The 25,240-nt window shown below is 49.1% G+C and overlaps 1 protein-coding gene and 4 non-coding genes across 5 annotated transcripts in view; 3 read left to right on the top strand and 2 right to left on the bottom strand.

The window, feature by feature from the left end:
- Positions 1 to 25,240, bottom strand: part of LOC109252608 (histone H2B type 1-C/E/F/G/I) — a 490,736-nt gene that overhangs the window by 395,027 nt on the left and 70,469 nt on the right. The gene's annotated exons all lie outside the window — the stretch shown is intronic.
- On the top strand, positions 11,006 to 11,099 carry TRNAI-UAU (transfer RNA isoleucine (anticodon UAU)). The gene is made up of 2 exons: positions 11,006 to 11,043; positions 11,064 to 11,099. It is a non-coding gene; the product is annotated as a tRNA-Ile (tRNA).
- Positions 20,782 to 20,854, top strand: TRNAF-GAA (transfer RNA phenylalanine (anticodon GAA)). Its single transcript has one exon. It is a non-coding gene; the product is annotated as a tRNA-Phe (tRNA).
- TRNAI-AAU (transfer RNA isoleucine (anticodon AAU)) lies at positions 23,264 to 23,337 on the top strand. Its single transcript has one exon. It is a non-coding gene; the product is annotated as a tRNA-Ile (tRNA).
- Positions 24,715 to 24,787, bottom strand: TRNAR-ACG (transfer RNA arginine (anticodon ACG)). Its single transcript has one exon. It is a non-coding gene; the product is annotated as a tRNA-Arg (tRNA).

The raw sequence follows: 25,240 nt of genomic DNA, 5'->3' as shown, positions 1-25,240 counted from the left end.
ACTCTGGATTCCAGGGAGACTACAAAATGGAGTTTCTAACTTCTGCCTTGAGATAAGTGGGGCTGTTAATAGCATAGATGGGCTACTCAAAAGAAGTGTTCAAAATATACACAATATTTTATTTGATTTTTTGACAGTTCACAACGTGTTCCTCATGTTAATCCATTTCATTTAATAATCTGCTATATTGTTGTTGTCACCATCAATATTGTCACTGCTATTTGTTGTTTGAGAGGACCAGGCTTTTAAAAAATCCAGGGGGCTCCTGGGGGGCTCAGTCAATAGACCAACTTCGGCTCAGGTCATGATCTCATGGTCCTTGAGTTCGAGCCCCGCGTCGAGCTTTGTGCTGACAGCTCAGAGCCTGGAGCCTGCCTCGGATTCTGCGTCTGCCTCTTCCTCTCCCACTCGTGCCCTGTCTCTCTCTCCAAAACAAATAAACGCTAAAAAAGTTTTTAAAAATCTGGTTGGACTCCATGATGGTTAACTCCATGATTAAAAATCTTTTTCCTTACCAAGAGGCAACCCCTTAATCACAAGAGAAACGGGAAAGACTAAGATGTAGTTGTAGAAATTGGTCTCCACCAGAAGCAGTTCACAGTCTGTACAATCTGTAAAAATCTTGTACTTTACTTGGGTCTTTTTTGTTTGTTTGTTTGTTTGTTTGTTTGTTTGTTTGTTTGTTTTGAGGAGGAGGCTGTCTGTCATAAGATAACACGCCTGACTGCATCATAGAAGGACAAGAGAAAAGAGTCCCTAGAGAACAAGGCAGGTGGTCCCCCAGTTTCCTAATGGCTCTTTGGTGACAGAGTCATTCTGCCAAGGTCAGGGGACAGCATCGATGTCCCTCCTGCCCTAACCAATCAGCGGTAAAAAGGTCTAATCAGGTGAATGGAGGGGGCGGGCCTCTAGCTCAGGAATGCGTGTGTGAGGAAAGCCCGAGCCGGAGGGACACGTTGCAGAGTCCGGAGAAGGTCACTAGAGCAGGCCCACAAGTGTGGAAATGGCCCAGGTTTCCTACCTGGGGACCCATAGACGCGTACCAGTCAGGGCGGCCCTGCGCTTCTCTCCGACAACAGGATACCCCGAGTGGGCCGTGCAGTTTTCATGTAGCAGCCGGAAAGATACTGAACAGGTGGAAAGTTAAATGAGAATTCTCGCCCTTTGTTCAGAAACACAGACGGGACCCCCGGGTGCAAGGCAATGGGACAGGTGACGGGGAGAAACAAAACAAAGCTGTCTACGATGCGATCCTGAGGGGGGAGCAGTGTCCCCACACCCCTGCACGCCAGAGCGCCGTGTCCCCGGGTCCGGCCGGCTGGAGCAGGGCAGGCAGGCCGCAGCCCTCTGCTGGTGTCGCTCCGCGCATCCTTCGTGCGTCTGTTCCCGCTCGGCCTGGCCCCTCCCACCTGCCTGCTGATCTTCCTACTTTCCCCGTGGGTGGTGGGTGAGAGATGGAAGTCCGAGGGCATAAGATCCTGCCTCACAGGTGCCTAGCGTGTGTGGGAGTGATGTGTCGCGAAATGTCCCTCGGCCTTGTTTCGGAAACGCGGAAAACATCGGGGGAAAGGAGAGCTTGAAAATGGGGTGGTTCGGACAAGGTGTTTTAGTCCGAAGGCGGGAGCGAAGTTACACCAATAAGAAACCTCAGTGCACGGCTTACACCAGACGATGGAAAGGGCCCCGCAGTGCCGCGGGGCCCAGGAAGGTGGCGGGAAACCCTCCGCCAAGCCGGTCAGTCTGCAGAATCGGGAAGCTCAACGGCTTTCCCACCGTCGAGTCAGCTCGACCAGAGCGTATGAGAGAATCGTGAATGACTAGAGCATCTCACATTTCTGGAAGATACAAAGATCGAGTAAACCCAACACCCCCAAACCCCAGCGAAGATGAATGTCAAAGTGTAGAGGAAGCTTCTGGCAACTGTCGTCTGGAAGTGTGTCTCTGGCGTTTTGCTCTGCAAGCCACCAAACGGAGAGAGAGAGGCTGTCACAAACGGGAAAATTTGTAGGAACCAGAGTGTTTGAGCCTGATGCCTCTAGACTCGCACAAAACCATGGCATACGAGGACCGTCCCACGGGAATCAGCCAGGCAAGGCAATACCCGTTGGGGCCCAGGGGCCCCAGGCTCTGCGAAGGGACACTCCGAAGCCAGAAGATACCCCAACTCTGCATCACATCCCCCAGGACGCGAGACAGGGCCCTCTGCTGGGCGCCTACGTGATATTTCAGTCACGGATCCGTTCGGGAGCGAGAATCTCCTGTCCCCTTCAAGGTCCTCCTACCCGGACGAAGACTCAAATGGACGTGAACTAGATTAGCAGAGAAAATAAAACTTAAAGCCTGTGTCTGGGGGAATCCACACAGACAGGGAAATTCCAAAGACAGTCAGGCAAAGACAGATGAGGCACACACGTCCTCATCAACCTTGGGGGTAGGGGTCTGGGACTTCAAATGGAAGGAATGGAATCCTCAGGAAGATGGAAACGAGTAAACGTCTGGTAAACAAATGTTTGCTGGGCCACCCAGAAACGGTGGGACGCAGGGAGGACATTCGTCCAACAGGGCTTGCAGGGCTCCCCCCCGCGTGCCCTGCCTAGTTCACCCGGGAGTGTCGTCGTCCATGGCGACCGCTCTCTTCCTGGAGCGGGTTCTCAATCTAAATTCTTTATAGACAGTCGAGGGGGAGGTAAAGAGCTTTTCCTGGATCTGCTCGGTTTTGATAGCTTTTAACACAAAATAATCTTTATGCCAAAGGGACCCATCTTGGGGCGGCCTGCCCTGGGCCCCGACATATCCATGCCTAAGTATTAAAAGCATATTTTTATTAGGGAAGGTGTGCCGGATTTATGTACTTCCTATTTGGCCTACTCAAGATTATGTCATTTTTTTCCCATTTGAATTGAATTAATGAATTACATTCATTAATTATGTAGTACGGAACCAACTTTAAATTGTTTAAATGACCACCTTCTGTTTTTTGCAAGTACGCTTAAAACGGGTACTGCTCGATTCTGTTCGTGAACACCTTCCGCAGTGGTGTTAGTTAGCTGAAGACCAGACTGTTCTACCCCACGGTGTGCCTGTTCGCCATAAGGGTTGTTTTGAGCTGATTAGTTCTGAGAAAAAAGCAGACACAGAAGAAGCTCTAAAAACAGAGTAGAAGTTACCCGTCTGTAAGGGCAGTTTATAAAGGAACTCTCTATGGGCGAGGCTTTCCTTCTCTGTACTCTAAATCACAAGAGCATCTTTTGGTAACAGCCCTCCAGTCTGTCTTTTTTTTTTTTTTAATTTTTAGACGTTTGCTTATTTTTGAGAGACAGAGCATGAGTGGGGGAGGGGCAGAGAGAGGGAGACACAAAATCCGAAACAGGCTCCGGGCTCCGGACTGTCAGCACAGAGCCCAATGTGGGGTTCGAACCCTCAAACTGCAAGACCATGACCTGAGCTGGAGTCTGAGCCTCAACCCACTGAGCCACCCAGGGCGCCCGCCCCTCCGGTCAGTCTTGAGGGTTAACTTGCTTCAAGCTAACACACCCCTTACTTGCTGGCCCAAGGCCCTTCATTGTAACAGAACTAAGGTGCTCTCTCTGAGATTTGCAGACCACTGGCCTTGAGGAGCGAAGGACCAGAATGTTCCCAGGCCACGGAGGCCAGCAAGCGGGTTTAAAGCCACCTTAGCTTTCCGATTAGCCTAGCAATTTTTTAGCAAAAAGTTTTTCTTTTTCAGGTCACACAAATGATGTTACTAATCTCCCTGTGGGCGTCTGCAGACCTTGGCCTCCTTTGCGGAAAGAACGGAGTCCTCCTACGTACCATGAAACAGGAACCCAACTCCCTCACACATCCCAGCACTGAGATAACATTAGCGGCTGGCACCATGGGGTCTGCGCATAATCAAGAAATGTTGCAGGCCCCTTTACTTCCTTTGCCGATTAACCCCCTAAGTCCCTTGAAAAACCCCTGGGCCGGGCAGAAACCTGGGAGTTGGCTTTTGGACGAGAGTCGGCCTTCTCCTCGGTTTGCCGGGCTCCAGAATAACGGTCGATTCCTTTCCAGTCAAAACTTGAGTATGGGTCTTTCAGTCGATGACGCTCAGCTAAACTTGGGCTTGGTAACATCATCAATGGAAAAGGCACTGACTTTACGCTGCGTGACAAACACTACCTGTGTTTACCTTGCTTTTCCTGATAACCTCAAAACTGGCGCCCCCATACCTTCCTCTTCCTCGTCTTTAACTAGGATGGTATTTCAGCTGGAGTTGGAAGTCACTTTGAAGAGTTACTCATTTTCCCCTGGGCGTCTTTCACATGTACCGGAGGTTCCATGTTCGTGAGCTTCTGTGTTTTTCTTTTGCTAATTGTTCACGACAGGGATCTCGGGCAAGAACCTAGAGGGACAGAGGGCAAATTATTTTTCCCACTCTGCAAAGCAAAATGAATCGGTGTTCGTTTTTTTAATTAGCAAGCTTTATTTTTTAGAATAGATTTTCAGAAAAATGAGCAGAAAGTACAGAGAATTCCTGTATCGGAGCTCTTTAATTGTGTTACTTTCATTTGTTGCTGGTATCAGAGTAATGCTGGTGTTATAAAATCAAAAACAAAGTCACTTCTTCCTACACTATGCTATTTTCAGTATTTAAATATTAAAAAGGTTCAAAGCATTCCACTCCAAAATATGCCGCTTTGGGAAAGGCGTTATTTTTAGGCAACGGAAGACCAGCAGAGACAAGCTCTTTACTGCACCCCCCCCCCCAGCTGCTTAAATGCCTAAAATACAGTGTATTTTGTAAAGGAATTTTGTAAAGGAATTTGTAAATTCCTGTAAATTTTGTAAAGGAATTTACATTTATAAGGGAAACTTCCACTAGAAAAAGCATCTGTACCAAGAAGAGAGCTATTCCCAGAGACAAATTTATCCAGGAGACACTCTTAGCTGCACAGAAAGGCAACTTTATTTACCATGCATTTCCTCCTTTACCTTCCCGTAAGTTGCCTCTTCCAACTCAGAAGCTCCACATCTCGATTCCTGTGCGTCTCCCAGGATGGCACGGAGGGCTCGATCGTCTGTGAGATGCCTGCGTGTACGTACGTAATTAAGATAGCTTTTTTCCTCCTGTCAATGTTTTGTGTCAACTTAATTCTTGTGCCAGTCGCAGAACCCAGTCAGTGTCCCTCTCCTGCAACGTCATCACACACTTGGCTTTGCTCTGACAAGTCACTTAACTGTCTCCGTGGGTATTAGCCACATTAGTAATGCCCGTTGTCCTGGAAAATCACCAATTTTGTCCAGGTTCTCATTTTTTTTTTGGTTGAGGTGTACAAAATACTCTTTTAAAATTATATTTGTACATTTCTCCTGCATCCTCGTTGTAATTCCCAGTTTTATGTTCCTGTTTTTAATAACCTAATTATCTATTTTATTTCTCTTCATGTTATCTATATATTTTTCCCTTTTGTTTTTTCCTAAAAATAATCTTTGGGGTCCTGCTTTTTTCCCTTTAGCTTTTTAAATTAATTTCTTATGCTTCCCTTGGTTCTTTAATTGTTCCTTTCCCACTATCATGTCTCAAACACTTATTTTCTTTATTCTTGTTTAATGATGTGAAGGTTTTAGGCTCTGAGCCCACATTGAGCTGTACCTAAACGTTCTCAAAACACACGTGCAAGAAACACACATGCGTGCACACACACACACACACGAAGGATATCTAGAATAATGTCTCCCTTACCTCATACTTGACTTTATTTAATCTATACAGTACAAACCATGAAAGCACGTTGAAAAACACGACATGGCCCACCTAGCTATAGTTTCTTTATTCTGGGACGATCATCTCCCCGCATGGGCCAACCGTCACCTTGTTCCTGGTTTTACCCTTTAGCCAGTTACTTGGCCCAAAGGGGATGCTCAGTAGATTTACCGTGAAGGTGATAACTTTTCAAGCTGTTGGATGCCCGCTTGCACTCCCAGGCTCCGTGGGACCCAAGCAAGGTGCTCCTAAGGTTATGATGTGTTTTAATCACACTTAACATCGCCGGAGACACGTGACCTGATGTCCCTCCCTTTGTAGGTCATTTGCTGTCTTTCTGTTTATGAAGTTTGGTAACAATGACAAGATATCTCAGTTTTGACGGATTCAATATTTGTTTCTCCTGGAAGATGACTTTCTTTATAAATATTTGCAAACATTTTTGTTGAGGTTTTATTTCTTGTTTCACTTCATTTTTCTCTACTTCAGACACCGGCCACCAGATTGTTTAGCTCTCCGTCGTGTTTCGGTAAAACCTACGTGATTCTGTTTCCGTGTTTGTCATTTTCCTTTGAATTTCATGAATTTTTCTCTAATCTTGTTTTGTCACAGACTCAGTTTGTTAGGGTTACTCGCTGTTTCTACTTTGTAAATGCTGTAACGCATTTTATTTGCTCTTCAGTCTCCGTTTTCATTCAGCTCTGACGTCTTTAAACTCATTTTGCTTCGCAGCCAGAGCATAAACATGTGACCCAGCTGCCACCGGCCCCCCGACCCGCGTCAGGCTTCGGTTCAGGCGCTGTGGACGTGGAAAAGCAGGTAGTGCGAGCATCGGCTCCGCCGAGAGGGGCAGAAGATGTGTTCATTTTTCAGAAGAACCTTGCACCACTGCTTGGCGGTGCGGCTGTGCTGGGGGTGGTGGTGGTGGGTGGATGGGGCATTATTGCTGGTTGCACAGCATCTACACCTGGTCCTCTGGTCTCCTCAGGAATTCTGGTGGATTTCTTACCCACTTGTTGCACAGTTGGGTTGGCCATATACAGGTAAGAACTCTGATTGGTACGATGAGTCTTTGAAACGTTGTTTAAAGGGCCATAAGAAACGCATTCTAACATGTCAGTTTTGGATAGTTTCTGATTTGGGTGAAAGTGTTGGTTTGAGGTTATCAGAGAAAGGGAGCCTTAGGACCATAGACCTCCACTAATCCTATCTCTCCCTATCTTCATCCTCACCGCCCTTCTGGGGAAAGAGAGAGAGGGGTGGGGAGAGAGAGAGGGGGACACACAGAAAGAAACAGAGACAGAGACAGAGACATAGAGACAGAGAGGGGGGGACAGAGGGAGAGAGGGGGGAGGAGAGAGAGAGGAATTGAGATGGGGGATAGAGAGAGAGAGAAAGACACACACACACACACATACACACACACACAGAATCTCAGGGTTCTTTGGGTCTTGTACAAGATGCCGATTTCTCCACAGGGCTGGAGGGGGCTACAGACCTTTTGGGCATCTTTTCAGTAATTGACCCATTTTTCCACATTAATTTCCTTCGTTCCTTGTGACCTGCCAAGACATGGTTTATTCTTGGAGGTTAGTCATTCTGGATAATTCTTCCTCGAAGACTCTCCTAACGTCATCCTACAGGGAAGACGCCAACAGACTGAGGTTTGGCAGTTCTTTCATCTTGAGGGAAGTTCCCCTGATCGGTGTTGGGGGAGATGAGTTTTCGGTCTGGAAGGATGTTGTGCAACCTTTGCCCAGGTTGCAGCCCCCACCTCCCACCGACAATCTACATGTTTCCAAATTGGAGGATACTACTGTTTGCTTTCAGCTCTTACGTAATTGATTCATTCTGTGAAGTACCTGGGAGTGTGTACAGAGAACCTGCTCAGTTCTCTTCTTTTAGATTGGTGCTCGTAACTGTTCATTCTTCGGGTGACCTTTAAAAAATGGACATATAACTTTAGCCTTTTCTCCGCTTTGAATACTTGCTAGGGATCCAAACACTTTCTCTTATTTTTATTTATTTTCTTAGATTTAGAGACAGGGAGGGTTTATAATTATTAGGATCAACTAGGAGCTTTTTAAAAATGTTGATTTTGGGGATCTATCCCAAACCAATAAACTCAGTCTCTGAGGGTGAGGACTGTTCGCGGGTATGGTGCTAGGCAATTTTCCAGTTCCTTCAGGGGGAAGAACCACTATTCTAAAAATACAGATTCAGAGGGGTTGGAATGTTTTGTGCCCCCAAAGCACATAGCAGCCAGGCTCTGAGGTGTTTCCAATGCTATTTCAACATTTCCGCATTATTAATATGGTCTTAAAGACTTGTGAAGAGAAGATACACCCAAAGGTAAATGGCATTTCCCCCGGGTTATAAAAAGACACCACTTTTCTCAAACGGCAAATGAAGTCCAGCCACATCTGCCTCTGGCAGACGCAGAATAATGAGGACCTTGAATCATGGACTCTATAGAATCATCTTTTTGAGACAGAATTTGAGTCTTTCCTAGAGTTACTGGCTGAGATGACTTTAATGGGACATTTCAGTTGCTACCATATGTCCATTGTCTTCTTGAAAAGTGGGTTAAAGACCCAGTGGTTGCCCTTTATTTGTATTGCTATTATGCAAGGGAGGGAAAAAGGTTTTCCTTGACCCTCGTAGGGTCCCTGGCCGGCTCTCAAAATTAAACCGACAAAGGCAGATTCACAGGAGGAAAGCACACAAGTTTATTTGACATAAGGTGTACGTGATCCAGGAGCCTTCATAAGGAAATAAGACCTGAAGGCAGGGTTAAGCCTGATTATTTTTACGCCGAGCTTGATGAAGAATGGACGAGCATGCAGACCCGTGACAGGCCGAAAGGTAAACCGGGAGACACTGTTTGGATTCTTCCCGGGGTCCCGGGGTCCCTTTCTTTGTCTTTGGAGATAAGGATGCTGTTTTCCTCAGGGTACCTCTGACACAGGAGTTTTATGACCTGCTTCAGGGCAGATGGGCAGGGGGCGGGTCAGAGTGACCTTCCGGCTTCTCACATTTTCTCAAGCTCCTTCCGCTTGAAATAGTTGATTTGCCAACTTGCCATATTTTGAGCTAGCGTGTTCTGAACCCCATCAATCACAACAATATGCCTATTTCCACGTTGGTGCCCCCCCCCCTTCAAAACATAATATCACACACTACCTCCCAAACCACGGCCAGTCATTCCGAACGCTGCCATTTATATCACGGCTCCAATCACCCAGGAACTCAGGTGCGGAGGGAAACTTCACAATGGATAGTCTTGGAAGGGGTTCATAAACAGGCTATTTGACAAAGGTGTGGGCAGGTTGAGGGGAAGGACAGAGAACACAGCTACTGCTGACGGGTGGTTAGCATCCCTAGGGCCTGAAGCAGCAGGGAAGAAGCCATTATTGGAGATGAAGGAAAGGTCCACTTGGATGACCTAGACGGAGGTGAGGCCCAGAAGGGAGTGCAGAGAGATAGATACCCCCACCTCCGTGTCCTCTCTGACCTCCCGCTGGTGCCCCCACTGTGAAACTGCAGCCGATGTCAGCAGCTGGTGGGGAGCCCATGATGTCGTCCAGACGGGCCAGCCTTCCACATGACAGAAGGTGGAGATCAGAAGACGGTTATTATTATTTTTTTTTTTACCATTAACGATTCTAAGCATTTAGCTTCCTGCTTTTCCCCACGCACACGATTTTATGCTTTAAGGCCTATGTTGTGTCACAGATTTGGCTTCTCTGATGAAAATCAGCTTAAGATCCGGTGGCGCCCCAAGTCTTGTAAGTTTCCACGTCTTAAGAACAGTAATTCCCAAGATGCGGGCTCTTATCTGGATCCGGATCCGGGACACGGGCCCATGGACGCTGCCCTGGGATTTACACGCGGCCGTAGAACAGTGCCTGCCGACGGCTGCTGTTCAGATGGGATGGTCTCTAGAGGTCAGGCCAACTTGGTCTCTGGAGGCCGTGGAGGGGGTTGGGGGCGGGGCGGGGGAGGACTTCTCCGGTTGAGGGTCATCTACCGAAGATCTAGTGTTGCTTCTCACCTCTCGTGTTCAGGTGTCACACACGTGGAATGACAGCGGCCCAGCGATGGTCTGCGCTCCCCTCCCCCGCCGTGCGTGTGTCTGGGAGGAGGAACCTGGTCGCCTGCCCCCACTGTGAGGCAGTGTGTGGTCAAGAATACTGGGCAGGCTATTCTCCTCTTTAAACGATTCCGCTTCTCCTGCACAGGAATTATTCCATAAAAGCAAAAAGGCCTCGTATCTCGTGTGTACTTCCACTTTAATGGTTGCAATTTCCGCGGGCCCAAATCAAACGAATAAGCCAGCAGACCAATGCACACAAGGGGCTTTTATGATTAAAGGCCACATGGAGGGGACGAGGGTTGTGGGTGGGCATGACATCACAAACAGCCAGGCAAACAGCCAGGAACCTGCAAGACCGAGCGGGGTGGAGGAGGGGGGTTGGGGGGTGGAGGAATGCGGGTGGGGAGTGGAGTAGAGTGGGGTGGAGGAGAGGGAGGTGGGGGGTAGAATGGGGTATGGGGGGGTGGAGGAGAGGGGGGGTGGGGAGGTGGAGGGGTTTGGGGGTGTGTGGAGGTGCGGTGGGGTTGGGGTGTTGAAGGGGGTGTTGAGGTGGGAGGGTTGGAGGGGGGGGAGGAGCAGGGTGAGGATGGGGGTGGGATTGTGAAGGAAGGGGGGTGGAGGGAGGGGGGGTGGAGGAGGGGGGTGGAGGGATGGGGTGGGAGTGGGAGTGTGGAGGAGGGGGGTGGAGGGATGGGGTGGGGGTGTGTGGACCCGGCCTTGGCCGCCGTGACGCGCAGCACGAGCGAGGAGGGGTCTCGACTCCAGCGGTTCCCGCGGGGGCTGCCGGAGCGGCGGGCTGGGACCCGGGCTCGCGAGGAGCCGGCGGGCGCGGACTCCAGGGGGCGCGCGGAGCCGGGGTCGGGGACGCGGCTCGTCGGCGCCCCGGGCGCGGCGGGAGCCTCTCGGAGCTGCGGGCGGGGCGGCCCCACGGCTCCCGCCCGCGGACGCCGGCCCCGCCCCGCGGGGGAGGTTGGGGGGAGGGGGCGGAGCCGGGAGGGCGGAGCGCGCGCCCGCCCCGGGGGGGAGGGGCAGGCGCCGGGACGGCGGCGTGCGTCGGCTCGCAGCGGGGCGGCGGGTGCGGGCGGGTCCCCGCGCGTCCGCGTGCCCGCGCGCCGGTCCCAGGCTCTGTAGAGCGCGCGCTGGCGGTGCGGGGAAAGCATGCTCCAGTGGCGCAATCGGTTAGCGCGCGGTACTTATACAGCAGTATATGTGCGGGTGATGCCGAGGTTGTGAGTTCGAGCCTCACCTGGAGCATGTTTTCTTCCCTTTGCGGTTTCACACTCCTTTTCTTCGGGTGCGTTTTCCCCTCCTCCTCCGGACAAAGCGCTGGAGGGAGCTTGTGTTCTTTTCCGTGGCGAGACCGCGGATATGGAGGGCATTTGGTAGTTTTCGAACGGGACGAAACCGCACACCAGAGGAGGCAAATTGAATTTATCCAGGCAGAGGCGCTTCTCCCGGGTCAGGGGGCCTCACAGCCATTGCATATCGGCGGAGGAGGCCCCATCCTTCCCCCGCTCCTTTCCTTAACGGATTCCGCAGCTCTTTGGGAAGTGGGCGGGGGAGCGGAGCGCCGGGGCGTGCTGTCTGCTGTCAGCTCCCGGGGTGCGGATGGGGGCAGGGGGGGCGCCCCCGCATCTTAGTTCTGAAGCCGCAGGGCGCCGTCTGGTGGCCGGATTCCACCTGTGACATCTTCGTGGGATTTGAGTCGCCCAGGCCGGCCTCCAGCAGTGAGGCACCGGGCACAGGTGGCTGGGTACGTACTTCTTCCTAATTTCATCAGAAAGTAAACAGACAAGGCCTGTTTGCAGAGCTGCTCTCATTCTGACGCTGTGTCTGAAATAAGTGATTCAAGGTTGCCTGTTTCTTTGTCCAGGCTGTCCTGGATTTATTCTGTCTCAGGGCCTCCTCCTCTTCTGTTCCTTAAGTACGACATTCCCTACAGTTCCGTCCTCCGCTTTCCTCTCGGCTAAGGATATACGCAATCTTTGTGTGGCATTCGTTCCCTTGGTTACAGCCTCTCCCTAAGAACCGAGGTCTACCCTTTCTGTCGCACCCAGCCCTCTCGTTTGAACCCAGAGCCCAGGATCCTGCTGACCTCTGCGCTGTTCTGACCTTAACCCCGTCGGGTCTGTAACATCGACACGTGGGAAAATTATCAACCTTAAACCCACTCCCGCTCCTGGGCTCTTTACTTCAAAGGCGGTCATTTAACATATGTGGAATGCCTGCGTTTTTACTGGGTCCGTGCTACGTGCTGAGGTTACCCACTGAGGTAAAAAGATGAAGCCTCTGTGCTCTGGATGCTGAGTTCTAGGAGGGAGGAATCCGCAGTGACCAATTAAAAATAAACATCCAAGTAGACAGAGTGGCGGAGTGTTTCCTGGAGAAAAACAAAGACAGGCGACAAGGGACAGGAGGCACCAGAGTATGTGCTGGGAGTGCTGTATCGTGTAGGGTTGTGACGGAAGGCTCGCTAAGCCAGTGGCCTGTAGGCAGAGGCCTGAAGGAAGCAAGGAAGCAAGTCTCAGGTCTCCACCTCGGAAGTCCTGCCCAGGCCCAGGGAAGAACAAACACGCGGCCTAGCTGTGGGATGTCCCCAGAAGCTCACTGCCGTGTATTTTTCCACAGAAGAGCCTCTTCGATAATTTTTGAAAAGCTAATACGTGACACGATGTTATATACGGTACCGGTTAGGACCGAGGCCAAAGGATGTTCGAGGAGACGGTGTGGAAGCAGAATCCCAGAGGCACAGAGCAGTGTCCCCAGGGCTTTCCCGCGTGCTGTCCGAGGCTGGGCTGTCCCTGGCTTCCGAGGCTTGATTTTAGAGCACTGCCGCGGGTTGTTCAAAACAGAAGACAGCCATGCAGTTTTCTAGCAACTCCTTTTTCGTGAGATTCTCACCAACTTAGTGGCTTAAAAGAGCGCAGGATCATTGCGTTGCAGCTCCTTAGGCCGCGAGTCCACGGTGGCTCTCGCTGCCCTGAGATCAGGCTGCTGGCCAGGCTGGGACCTCCTGGAAGTTCTGGGGGAGCATCCTTCTTCTTGCCTGCTCGGCTTTCAGCCTTCTAGAGCCCGCCGGCGCCTTGGCCCTGGGCCATTCCATCTCCAGAGCCAGCCACTGAATGACCCTGATCGCTGCTTCTGTGGTCACCTCTCCTTTCCTGACTCTAATGTTTCTCCTCTTCCATCTTTTAAGGACCCTTATGATTGTATTGGAGCCCCTGGATAATCCAGGATAATCTCCCTATTTTAAGATCCTGAATTTAGGCACATCTGCAAAATTCCGTTTGCCGTGTGAGGCAGCACGTTCCCAGGATCTGGGGGTGGTGGTGTGGACATCTTCACGGAGGCTTTAGTCTGCCCAGCAGGATGATCGTATCTCAGGGGTAAACTCCACCACCGTCGACGGGGAGCAGCGCCTTCCCCCAGCATCTCCACCTTCCCTGGTGTAGCCTACTTCCCCTGCACGCCCCCCTGGCCACCACTCACCTGCTCTCCGCTGCCATCCGGCTGCCTTTTCTAGAATTTCGTGTAGGTGAGATCATACAACTTGTGGGGTTTTGGTTCGACCTCTTCTACTTGGCATCGTGCTGTGCTGATGTCTGTGGCCAAGACTCATGTTTGATTCCTCGTATTTGTCTGTTACGCGGTCTTCTTGATTCCACCTTACCTCCTAACGTCTCTCTCTATTCCCCTGCCTATGAGATTCTCTTCATCTGGTTCATGTGCCAGATTCCTGCTCCTTCTTCGTGGCCCGGAAACAGACCTGATGGTTTCTTCCCTCTTCCTAATAGATAATTTGTAGTGCTGAATTCACATTTATCTCATGGTAAAAAAGATGTGTTTACATATACAGCCGTCTTTCCTACGAGTTTGCTTATTAAGGGCAATTACCATGACTTTTTGCTCAAAAGTGCTCAAAATGCTCAAAAATATCTATAGAGTCTCAAAATGGTACAGGAGAAGAATGCAGAACTTTGAAGAGAAAAGGAAGATAAAAAAGGAAGGAGGAAAAAGTAAGATGGTTTGGATGGGAATGATGAGAAGGAAAAAAAAAAAAAAAGGGTTTCTGTTGGCTGTTCCAGGTGAAAATATCAGATATTTTAAACACTATAACTCGAGGTTTTTGTAGAGTTGACACACACTTCCACCAAATGAGGATTGATTTACACGCTTGGCTGAGAAATAGAACTGGTAATGAGTTTGTTTTAGCCACCGTGAGACCTCGTGTGCCATCAGAAAAGGCCACATAGGGGCGCCTGGGTGGCTCAGTTGATTGAGGGTCCGACTCTTCATTTGGGCTCAGGTCATGATCCTGGGGTCGTGGGATCCAGCCTGTGTTGGGCCCCATGTTGGGTTCCACACTGGGCACTGGGCGTGGAGGCTGCTTAAGATTCTCTCTCTTCCTCTGCCCCTTTCCCCAGCCTGTGTGCACTCTCTCTAAAATTAAAAAGAAAGCGGGGGAGGAGGAGGAGGAGGAGGAGGAAGAGGAGGGGAAGAAGAAGAAGAAGAAGAAGAAGAAGAAGAAGAAGAAGAGGAAACAGCCAAATATTCTACTTCAAAAATTTCCCTCTTCATTGTGTCCAGTAAAATTTTGTGACTATTTATGGAGTGATAGAATTTTAAATAGTTGAACAAGAAACTTTCTCACAATTTTGACCTGTGGGTGTCTTTACTATTTGCTTATTTCTCCCCAGTTTCCATTTCTATTTCTGGTGCAAACTGAAAAGATCCATATCCTTAAAAAGCCCTGTAAGTGATTTTATCCATAACTTAAATATGGCCCACTCTTGCGTCTTCTGTCACATCCAAGTTATGGTTCATGTAACAATTTTGTGAATTTTTATTTATTTATTTATTTATTTTGCCTAGATAACACATTTCCTTGGCTCTGAATATTTGTGAGTATCAAGGTCCTCCCTGGTTCTATCTCCCAGCCCCCAGGTCCCCGAGCACAGGCTGTTGCTTTACGTTGTGGACGCAAATTGAATAAGCTTTTTAAAAATCTTTAAAGAGAAAGGAAAAGAGTTTCATTTGAGCACAAGTTAGTTCAGGTGCCTGGGATACACAAACCTTGCAAAGAAGAGAGAGCTCTTAGGAAGGAACATTTGGTGCAGTTATATATGTTTTTCACATTTAAAAAAGTTATGGGGGCGCCTGGGTGGCTCATTCAGTTAAGCGCCAGACTTTGGCTCAGGTCAGGGTCTCGTGGTTCATGGATTCAAGCCCTGTCAGGTTCCGTGCTGTCAGCTCAGAGCCTGGAGCCCGCTTCAGATTCTGTGTCTCCCTCTCTCTCTCTGCCCCTCTCCTACTCATGCTCTGTCTCTTTCTCTCAAAAATAAATAAACATTAAAAAAATTTTAATGTTACAAATCATCATGATGAAGAACACTCTAGAAAGTTAGACTTTATCTTACATTTTTAGTATGTGCAACACCGCGTGACTTTAATCTTACAGGAACCAGGGAGGTTTTGAAACTTTTCTTATCTTTATGTTAGGAATGCTCCTTTTTGGTTATTATTATTTTTTTAAATAAAGCAGATGTACCGTGTGTGTTCAAGGCAGAAATAGAGCCCCTGCTTTGAGGTTTTGCTGAGTCATTTTGACCTTGGTAAATGTTAAAGCATGGCTTCCCTGGGAGCCCAGAAGCAGGGCCCATAAACATGAAAAGTTGACAATCTTCTTTGTTTTACCAATGTTGTTAGTTTCTTCAAAAACTAGAGTGACTTACATTCTCTTCTTTGCCAGATACCATTCGAGGTGAACATGTGGAGAGGACCCCACCCCTTCCCAGGTAGTGAAAACGGCCAGAGAGGTCTGTCCTTTGCTTCAGATATTGGAAGCTAATCTATGTCATACCCAAAAGTAGCAGTGAAACCTTGGTCTGTGAGCCTAATTCGTTTCAGAAACATGCTTGTGATCTAAAGCACTTCATTGCAAATATATCCAATATGTATTTGTATATTCAAGCGAACTTCAAAACCATTGGCTCAGTTGTGATCACCTGACGTTCGGCGTCACGTACGACTCGTTTTGCAAGACATTGCTCGTGTATCAAGTGAAAATTTATCAGAAACGTTTGCTTGTCTTGTGAAACGTTTGCGGAACAAGATACTTGCAATCCCAGGTTTTACTGTGTATATATTTTAGGATGGGTCTGGCCACATACCACAGCTATGTCAGAAAGACCAACCATGTGATCTAGGGTGGGGGCTTTAGGTCATGCTCTCAGGCAGCCTGGAGAGTGAGTTCAAGCACATGCGTAATCGATCACTTATGCCTGTACAATAAAGCCCGGTAAAAACTCTGGGCACAGAAACTCAGGTGAACTTCCTGAGCTAACAATAAATACTCTGTGCATTGTCACATGTCGATGCAGAACGATCGCTTATCCTGAGGATGACAGCAATTTCATTTGGAACTCTGCCAGAGTCTGCTGGATGTGTGTCTCCTTTTGGCTGATTTTAATTTGTGTCCTTTCCCTTTAAGACACTGTAACCAATGAGTATAATAGCTCTGATGAGCTCCGGGACCCCTTTTAGCAAATTATCGAGCCCAATGGTGTTTTGCAGAACGAAAACTTGCAAATACGTGTCAGAAGCGAGAGAAGCCTAGGGACTGTGCCCTCACACTTTGCTGTTTGGCCAACTCCAGGTAGAGGAGTCAGGTAGAAATCTCCCCCGATCTGACAGTGCTTCCCATGAAACAGGTCAATAGTAACATAGGGAATAAGCTTAATTATTTCTAACACCCTCTTTTTACAATATTAAGGAGCAAATCGTGGCTGATTCTCTAGGAGCCCTCTGGGAAATCTCAGTCAGTGTTAGGTGCAAACTGCGTCAGGAGTTGAAGCGAGGAGAAAAAAATGTCAAAAGTTTCCAGGTAGTAACACCTAATTAAATAAGTTCGCAAGTTAATACTTGGCTACCTATTTAACCAAGTGACAATAAGATCTTAAAGGTAAACACAGGGGACTTTCAGTTTCTGCTCCAACGTGTAAACAGTTTGGGAGCCATCACTCTCATCCTCACCACAAGAGAAAAGCTGAAAATCAATAATTCTCCCTAGATGTATCAGGATATTGAGGTCACAGGGCGACCTGGTAACCCAAAACCTGGAGAGGAAGGAGAGCGGCAGAGGGAATCACGGTCACTGATCACAGTCCGTGAGCATCACAGAAGGTGGAATCACAGCCAATGCTCAAGTAAGCCCCAGAAGGTGGAAACGGAGCGGGAGACAACTAACAAAACAAAGAACAAGGGAAATGAGTGGAAAATGTTTACAAATACGGATGTCCTTGACTTGCAGAGGGGTTACGTCCTGCTAAACCCATCATAAATGGAAAATGTAAGTTACAAATGCATTTAACGCACTTCCTACGGGACATCAGTTTCGCTCGCCTCACATGTGTTCAGAATGCTCCCATCAGCCTACAGTTGGGCAAAATCATCTAACACCCAGCTTATTTTATACTAAAGTGTTGAATGTCTCATGTAATTCACTCAAGGCTGTGCTGAAAGTGACCAGCAGAATGGGGTCAGAATGGTCGTGATGCTTCCCAGCATCACGAGAGAGGACCCCACCCACATCACAGACTGGAAAAAGATCGAAATCCAAAGTCTGCTTCCTCCTGAATGTGTATGGCTCTTGCACCAACGTAAACGGAACCATCATAAATGGGGACTGTCTGTGCGGTAATCCCTCCGTACACGTGGTTCCACTTTTGACAGTTTCCGCTGCCCGCGGTCAGCTGAGGTCTGGAGGCAGACGACCCTCCTTGTGACGTGTCATCAGAAGGTCAAGAGCAGCCTAACGCCTACATCGCAGTGGCTGCCTCATTCAGCCACTGCATGTTTTAAAACCTATGGGCCTGTACAACACAAAGAGTAAATCCTAGGAAACTGTGGACCTCGGCTGCCAACAATGTATCACTCTTGGTTTATCCATTGTAACAAATGTATCATACTAATGCAAGATGCTACTAAGAGAAGAAACTCTGAATTTGGGGGAATAGGGAACCTGGGAACTCCCTGAACTTTCTGCACAATTTTTTTTGTAAACCTAGAAATGCTCTGAAGAATAGCCTATTTTAAAAAGTCAACATAGAAGGTAATGTCATTATAAATAATCGTAGCTGTGTCAAAGGTGGAAAGACTTTGTTATCTTACATAATCAAGGGCATACTAAAAACAGATAGTTGGAGGAGTTAAATTCTGCCATTTGGGGGAGGAAATGAACTGAATTGTCACCGTTGTGCCAAAGCATGTAATGGCGGGAGCTTTTGAAGGGGGCTTGGGGTGCATTTAGAGTTACCCATAATATCAAGGTGAAAAGCCAGAGCAAAATAACTGTCAAACAAAGAAGCAAAATTAGATCCTTACCGAGCTGCCCCAGACGAATGTCTGGAGCACCTGTATCAGCAGGTGGTCTTACCGGGATCGATCCCAGAGCCACCGTCAGGAAAGGACGACAGCAGGCTGGGAGCCCTCAGCGTCTGGGTGGATGAGACGGGTGTCCCAGGTGGGCTTTTACTCCCGTGTGACCCAGGACACCAAACGGCCAAAGACAAAAGCCAGATAGATGAGGACACCGACTTTTTTTAGGCCCTCGTGATCGGGAGAGTGCCCCAGAATGCGGGATGGCGGCGTTCTCTGCAGGGTGGTTTGCCTTAGACTTTTATAGGGAATATACGCAGCGTCCACATGAGGTTGTGTGGAATCATTTAGCAATTGGGGAAGTTTCAATCAGATGAGTGGGAAATGTTCAGTTGTGTGTCTGGCTGCTTTCAAGGGGATGGTACAGAGTTCACACAGCAGGCCTGGGACTGCTGTCCTTAGAAGGGCCTGCTTGCAGGATGGGCCTGTGGCTGGCATCTGGGAACTTAGATTTTAAGAGATTCCGACCGTTTCCCAAATGGCAGGAGCGCCTCACTGTGCCTGAGCTGTTCATGCAAAGCATACAGTTCTGCCGAACACCTGCCTTCTTCCTGGGTCTGCAGTTTTGATATACGCTAGGCAGTCTCCCCCCACCCCCAAGTATTTGGGCACCGGGTCTCTAACGAACTTCCCTGGTGGACATTTTCCATGTCTTGTCACAATTTTCGGCTGTGGGAATTAAGCCTGTCCTCTGTGACTCGCCCCTGGTTTCCCCCAGACTTTGCGCCTGGTGCCTTTTTCCTTTGGTGACTTTTGCTGTGATAAATCATAGCTATGAGGACACCTATATGCTGAGTCCCGTGAGTCTTTCTCGAATCATTGAACGGGGGGTGGGGGTGGGGGGACAGAGGGACAAACAGTTCTCATCTTAGTCAATCACTCATGTCACAAAGGCATGACATGAGAACTTGGCGAGGAGTGACAGGGGAAGGGTCTGTGTTTGGTCTTACCAGCAGGTTTGGGCAAAAGAGGAAAGATTTGTGTTTGGGCTTGTCTGCGCTTAAATACTATGATGATGTTTTGCATTATATAGGAGGTGGGGTTTGTTGACTGCAAGTTGCTCATATAATTTTTGATACAGGGTATGCTAAATTATTATTTTTTTCAGTTATCCAAATAACAGATACCCCCATAGTGTAACTATTTTAAACAATACAGAGAAACACCAAAAATATCTTATTCTCCCCTCTGTTAATAATTAATGTCATTAGTCATCAAAAAAAAAATACAAGTGAAAATCACAAAGAAACTGCACAACATCCTGGCCTGAATAGCCAAAATTAGAATGGCTGACAATATCCGGTACTGGCTAGTCTATGAAGTAACCAGAAGCCTCACACATCGCAGTTAAGAGTGTATACACTTAATACGTGCATTTGGAAAACTGTTTAGCAACATCTAATAAAGTTAAACATACATATATCCTGTGACCCAGCAATTTCATATTCTATCTGTGTATTTATGTATCTAGGTATTTATCAATGTATCTATCCATATACCTTTGTATCTATCCATGTATCTATCTGTGTATGTATCTATCTATTTATACGATGAATGAGTGCTTATGTTCACCTGAAACCATGCACAAGACGGTTCAGTGGCTTTTGTAGCCTAGAACTGGAAACCAAATGCCATCATCAGCATTAGAATGAACCAGTGAATTGTGGTGTAACCAAATGGAAGTTGATGTAAAGGAACAAACTGTCTTCACAGATAAAAACACAGATGAATCTCAAAGACAATATTGAGTGAAAGAAACCAGACATAAGAATGCAGATTCAATTTGTTTTAATGTGTATGAAGACACAGTAAAGGACAGCACATACAGTGAGAGCCCGGACCAGTGGCTGACTTTGGGAGGACAGCAAATGAGAGGGAGTCTGACAGTGCTCAGGTGCTTACACAGGGTGTGTGCTTGTAAAAATCATCAAGCTGTGCACTTAAGATTTGCATACTTTACGCTATGTAATTTATACTTTCGTAAAATGAAAGGGGAAAGGAATAAAAACAACTGAAAGAATAAAAAAATTGGGGGGGGGGGTCCAAACTAGAAATTACCCCAAATGGTGTTTTCTTGAATTCTTCCAGCAGGAAGCTTTGAATCCCTACACTCCCACGGCTATCTAATTCATACATTAGAAACCCAGTACAAAATTTTCTTTATCACCTTTTTTTTTTTGTTCTTCCTACAATACTCAGGAAACCTTAAATATGGTCACACATTGTGTAAATTTGTTTAACTTTTTTTTCATATAGTTAACATACAGTATTGTATTACTGTATGTATAGTCACCCCCCCCCGTCTGATTTCTTTTTCCGTAGGATTAGTTTTGAAATGGGCAAAATGTAACATTTTCAGAAGATTATTTTTGTGTTACATTTTCAGAAAACAACACAAAAAATTTACTGACTTTCCTGAAACGTATCATCCTAAAAAGCAAATAGGCTGTTCAGAAAAGCTTATTTAAGGAGTAATTGACAAGAAACACTCTCAGGGCTCGCCGAGATAGCTCAGTTGGGAGAGCGTTAGACTGAAGATCTAAAGGTCCCTGGTTCGATCCCGGGTCTCGGCAGGCGTCCTGCGCCCCTTTTGCAAATGTTGACTTTCCTATTACTGATGGGCCTCGGAAACCGTGAACTCATAGCAAATGTCAGTCACCCTCAAATAAGTTCAGTCCACAGCACCATTTATGTGGAAAGGAGCCGCATACATTTACCCTTACTTTATTGGAAAGGGCTTTTGTAAACTCTGGCAAAACGCAATTCTACATCTATACACTAAGTTCCTCCAGTTCCTTCAGGTAAAGAGAGCTCAGTGCCTTTTTCAGAGCACTGGGGTGTTATTAAATGCATCCATAAGAATCAGGGCATGAGCACTTAGAGTTCTTCACTTAATTACCTCTGTTTCTGCTTTCATTTAGGGTCCTTACATGGTCAGCACTTTGAATCTTGTAAGAAGTTTTGCTTACTTTATACAGCATTTTGGTTTTCAGCTCTAGGGACAGTCCTAGTGCGTCATTTTACTGTGCAGAAAGGCGAGAATGATAGTTTAAACACAAATTGAATTTTATTTATTTTTAAAGAAGCTCGGTTTATTTTTTAAAATATAATCTATTGTCAAATTGGCTTCCGTACAACGCCCAGTGCTCATCCCAACAAGTGCCCTCCTCCATGCCCATCACCCACTTTCTCCTCTCCCCCCCCCACATGAACTGAGTTTTACTAGTATTTATTAAGATTATACGTGACTATATACATGCTATAAAATAGCACGGGAATTGTGAACATTCATCTATCATTTTTCCCAAGGCAGCGCTGGATACTTAACGGAATCTAATCTGAAACATAACGCGCATCGTGTGAAATTCTCTTACAAGACATTTGCTGCACACGCTACAATATATGGCCGAGGGTGTAGGTGGGGACGTTAAAGGAACGCTTGACTAGGGGTAGGATATTTGGGGGGGGTGGGGAAGGAAGCAGACGAGCGCTCTGGTGGTCTCCGAGGACGATCTGAGGGTAGAGGCTAGGATCAATGGATTCGTTCTATGCCATTATGTTAAAGGGGGTCTTTTCACGAGCCCCTCTTCTGATCCGGAATCACTACGTTCACACGCAGTATTTCACTTAAAAGCAGGCACGGAAAAATACAGTTGTGGACGTGGGACCTTCGGTCCACGTGGGCAGGGGACCGAGGTGGGGTGAGGACAGCTGACCCGCACCCTAGGTTTCCCCAGCTGGGAGGGGCTGGGTCTGCAGGGGAGCGAGTGCGGGGCCCGCGGTGGGCCCGGAGACCCAGGGGCGGGGTCGGAAAAGTCAGGGGGCCGGGCCGCCCTGGAAACTCCGTTCTTCCCGGAGGAAGGAGTCCAGGGTAATCCCTTCGGCGTTTCAAGGCCCGGAAACCAGCGACGTGCGTCGCGGCGGCTTTGCCTGCGGAGCCCGGAGCCCGGGACGCGGTTGGGGGGCGCGGCTGCCGTGCGGACCCCGCGGTCAGGTCGCGGTGGGGCGCGCGGCTCCCCGCGACGACGAGGAGGACGCAGACCGCGGAGGCCACCTCGGGGACTCGGAAGCCCTGGGCCCCCAGTCTCTACCCGTCGACCCTGGACACTTCCAGAGCGGACCCTGGAGGCGCGTGCTTCTGTCCTGCGCCAGCGTCGGCTTTGAACCCAACAGTCGTCATCACCTGTTGATTCTCTTAGCTCTAAATAAAAGTATTCTCGGAAAAGTATTCTCAGCACGAAAGTTCGACAAATACGTGGGGAGTAACTCACACCGGGAACACCTTCAACCTGTGTTCGGGGGACCGGCCAGGAGGCTCGTGGGACGCCCAGCGCGCAGCTGGCTGACTCCGGGGGTCCCCCCGCTCGCACGCCGCGATCCGAGAGACACCCAGCAGGTGCCGTCGGCGGAGAATTAACAGCCGGGCGCCGCCTGCCCCTCGCCCTCTGCAAACCTCCGCGGCCCTGCTCTCCTGCCCCCCAAACAGGACAACTCACGGTGGTGACCCGTGCTGCTGGGGGCCGCCGTCCCGGCTCATGACGTCGGGGCAGGTGTCTGCGGGGCTTCAGAGACCCCGGGGCACAGGGCCTTTCCTGCCTCGCGCTCGTCTGCGTTTCCTTGCCTGGAACCGACCTGAACTGGACGCGTCACTAAGGTACAAGTCCTGGGAGAGAAGTTTGCGACGTGTGATCCGGAGATACCGACTCGCCTCTAAGAAGGGAACACTCCCTTCACCACAACCGAAAATCCCGTCCCGGTGCTGTCTCCACACATAGGCTGGCCCCAGCGTCTGCACAAGTCTCTCCGTGGATTTCCTAGTCCAAATCCGAAGAACTGGGAGTGTAGACTTCTCATTACAGGCTATGGATACAGTTCAAAATGGCCCTTAGAAGCGGGAGAAGAAAAAGAAGACATTCCCCTTAGTTTTAGGCAAACAAAACTGTAGATGAACTTATTCTTTTAGAAAGCGTCCCCCGTCGGGTGGCCGGTTAGCTCAGTTGGTTAGAGCGTGGTGCTAATAACGCCAAGGTCGCGGGTTCGATCCCCGTACGGGCCACGCAGGGTGACCTTTTTGGCCTTCCTGGCGCGTGGACTTGGCCAACTCACTCGTCGGACCCCAAATCGCCGCGAATCAGAATCAGAAGTTCAGACCTTCCTCTTCCCAACAAGAAGGCTATGTATCTTCGCTTCGCTTGTTCTTAATTAAAAGTAACTACACCCGCTGCGAAGAGTTTCCTGAAGCAACCCGAGGGAGTGGTGTGGGAACGAGGCGGCTGTGTTTTAGGAAAGGGGGGCGTCAAGGACAGTTGTAGCAATGTGCCTGCTCGGTTTTCGGTGAAACTCCAGGAGACGGTATTATCCGGGCGCGTGAGAGAAGCTGCTAGAGAGAAAAGGAGGCAGGCGGAGGTTGGCGGTGACTCGGTTGGCTGGGGCAGCGACACACGGGCTTCGCTCGGGTCGGGTCTCCGCCCCTGCACCTGCGGGCCCCCGGCGAGGCTGCACCCGCTTTCTTCGGTTCCGTCCCCGCCCGCCAAGGCGCACGCGCTGACCGCAATTCACCTGCCACGCCGAGCGAGGAGACAGGCTACACATTGGGAAATCGGTCCACGTATGAGGATGATCTTCTGGGCTGGTTTGAAGAATTTCCCCCACTTGGCAGTGATTCCCCCCCAGCCTCTATGCTGGGCCCCGACGCACAGGGAGGAGGCAGGTCTGTTGAGAGCCCCCTCCCCACCACACCCCCACCCCCGGGAGCTGCCACCTCCCAGGTCTTCCTCATCTTCTCCCGCAGTTTACTTTTGTAAAAGAAGGGATTCCTGTCGGCTCTTCGTCCCTCGGGGGCGGGGGCGTCTGTCCCCACGATGGCCTGGCCGGGCACGTGGGGACATGTCGGGGAGGGGTGGCGACTGCGGCCGGCCGTCAGGGCCAAGCTCTAAGGGGCCCCACTGAGGCAAAGAGCCGCTCGCACCCGTGTCCCCACAGCCCAACCTTCCTTGAGGGGTTCCCCAGGAGGGGTTCCCTTTCTTGGCTGGTAGCCGTGGGAGGAAGCAGCTCGCAGGAGAGACCTCTGGGGTGAGGACCTTTCCCACGGGGAAAAATGTGGGTGGAGAAGATACTGGAAGAACAGCTTTTATTTTTTAGAGCTTCTTTGATTTTAAAACCTTCCTTCTAACGGTCTTTTTGGGCCAATCTCCTGTCTCCAGTTCAAGAGATGAAGGAAGAAAAAGCTTAGAGGATCGTTCCTTCGATGCTTCTGACGCGTCTCTTTCAGACTCAACCCACAGCCGATGTGGCACAGCATCGCGAGGGCGAAGGATCATGTTCCAGGAAAATGTGTTCGGAGGACTTTGAGGATTGTTCCAATCTTTCTTTTTTCTTTTTCTTTTTTTTTTATAGGTACCTAGAAAGCATGAAGAGAAAAAAGTGAGCCCGACGAGCCAGCCAGGAGTCGAACCTAGAATCTTCTGATCCGTAGTCAGACGCGTTATCCATTGCGCCACTGGCCCGCACTTGCTCAGGTGGCCTCAGTGTCACTATTTTCGTTACTTTACACAATTCACACCAGCCGAGGAAGTGGTTGACTAGGAACAAAATCTGTACCAATTCTGGGAAAGCATAATTGATTTTATGACTTGCTTGCAGAACACATTTACATAAAATGTTTTCATTGAAGACAGAGGGCGACCTGCGCTTCTCTGACTGTCCCCACGGGACACTTGTTTGGCGCCTCGGGGCTGTTTGCTTTGCTTCGTTTTGGTTTGGCTTTTGCTTGAACAAATCTCCACGGACGCAGGGTTCACGTTCCCTCTGGACTCTGTCTTCACTCCAGCTTATACTGGTGCCTGGCTTTGGGGCTCCTCCTCACCGCCCCGCCTGCAGACGTCGCCCACAGACTGCAAGAAACACCAGATGCAATAAGGAGGCGAGAATTCAGTGGAAGTATACATTTTAAGATTCGC

Source organism: Panthera pardus, unplaced genomic scaffold, assembly GCF_024362965.1.
Source record: "Panthera pardus isolate Hobbes unplaced genomic scaffold, ASM2436296v1 HiC_scaffold_17, whole genome shotgun sequence".
NCBI classification, from domain to species: Eukaryota; Metazoa; Chordata; class Mammalia; order Carnivora; family Felidae; genus Panthera; species Panthera pardus.
The sequence above is the reverse complement of the archived record's forward strand: the minus strand, read 5'-3'. Positions and strand labels throughout refer to the sequence as shown.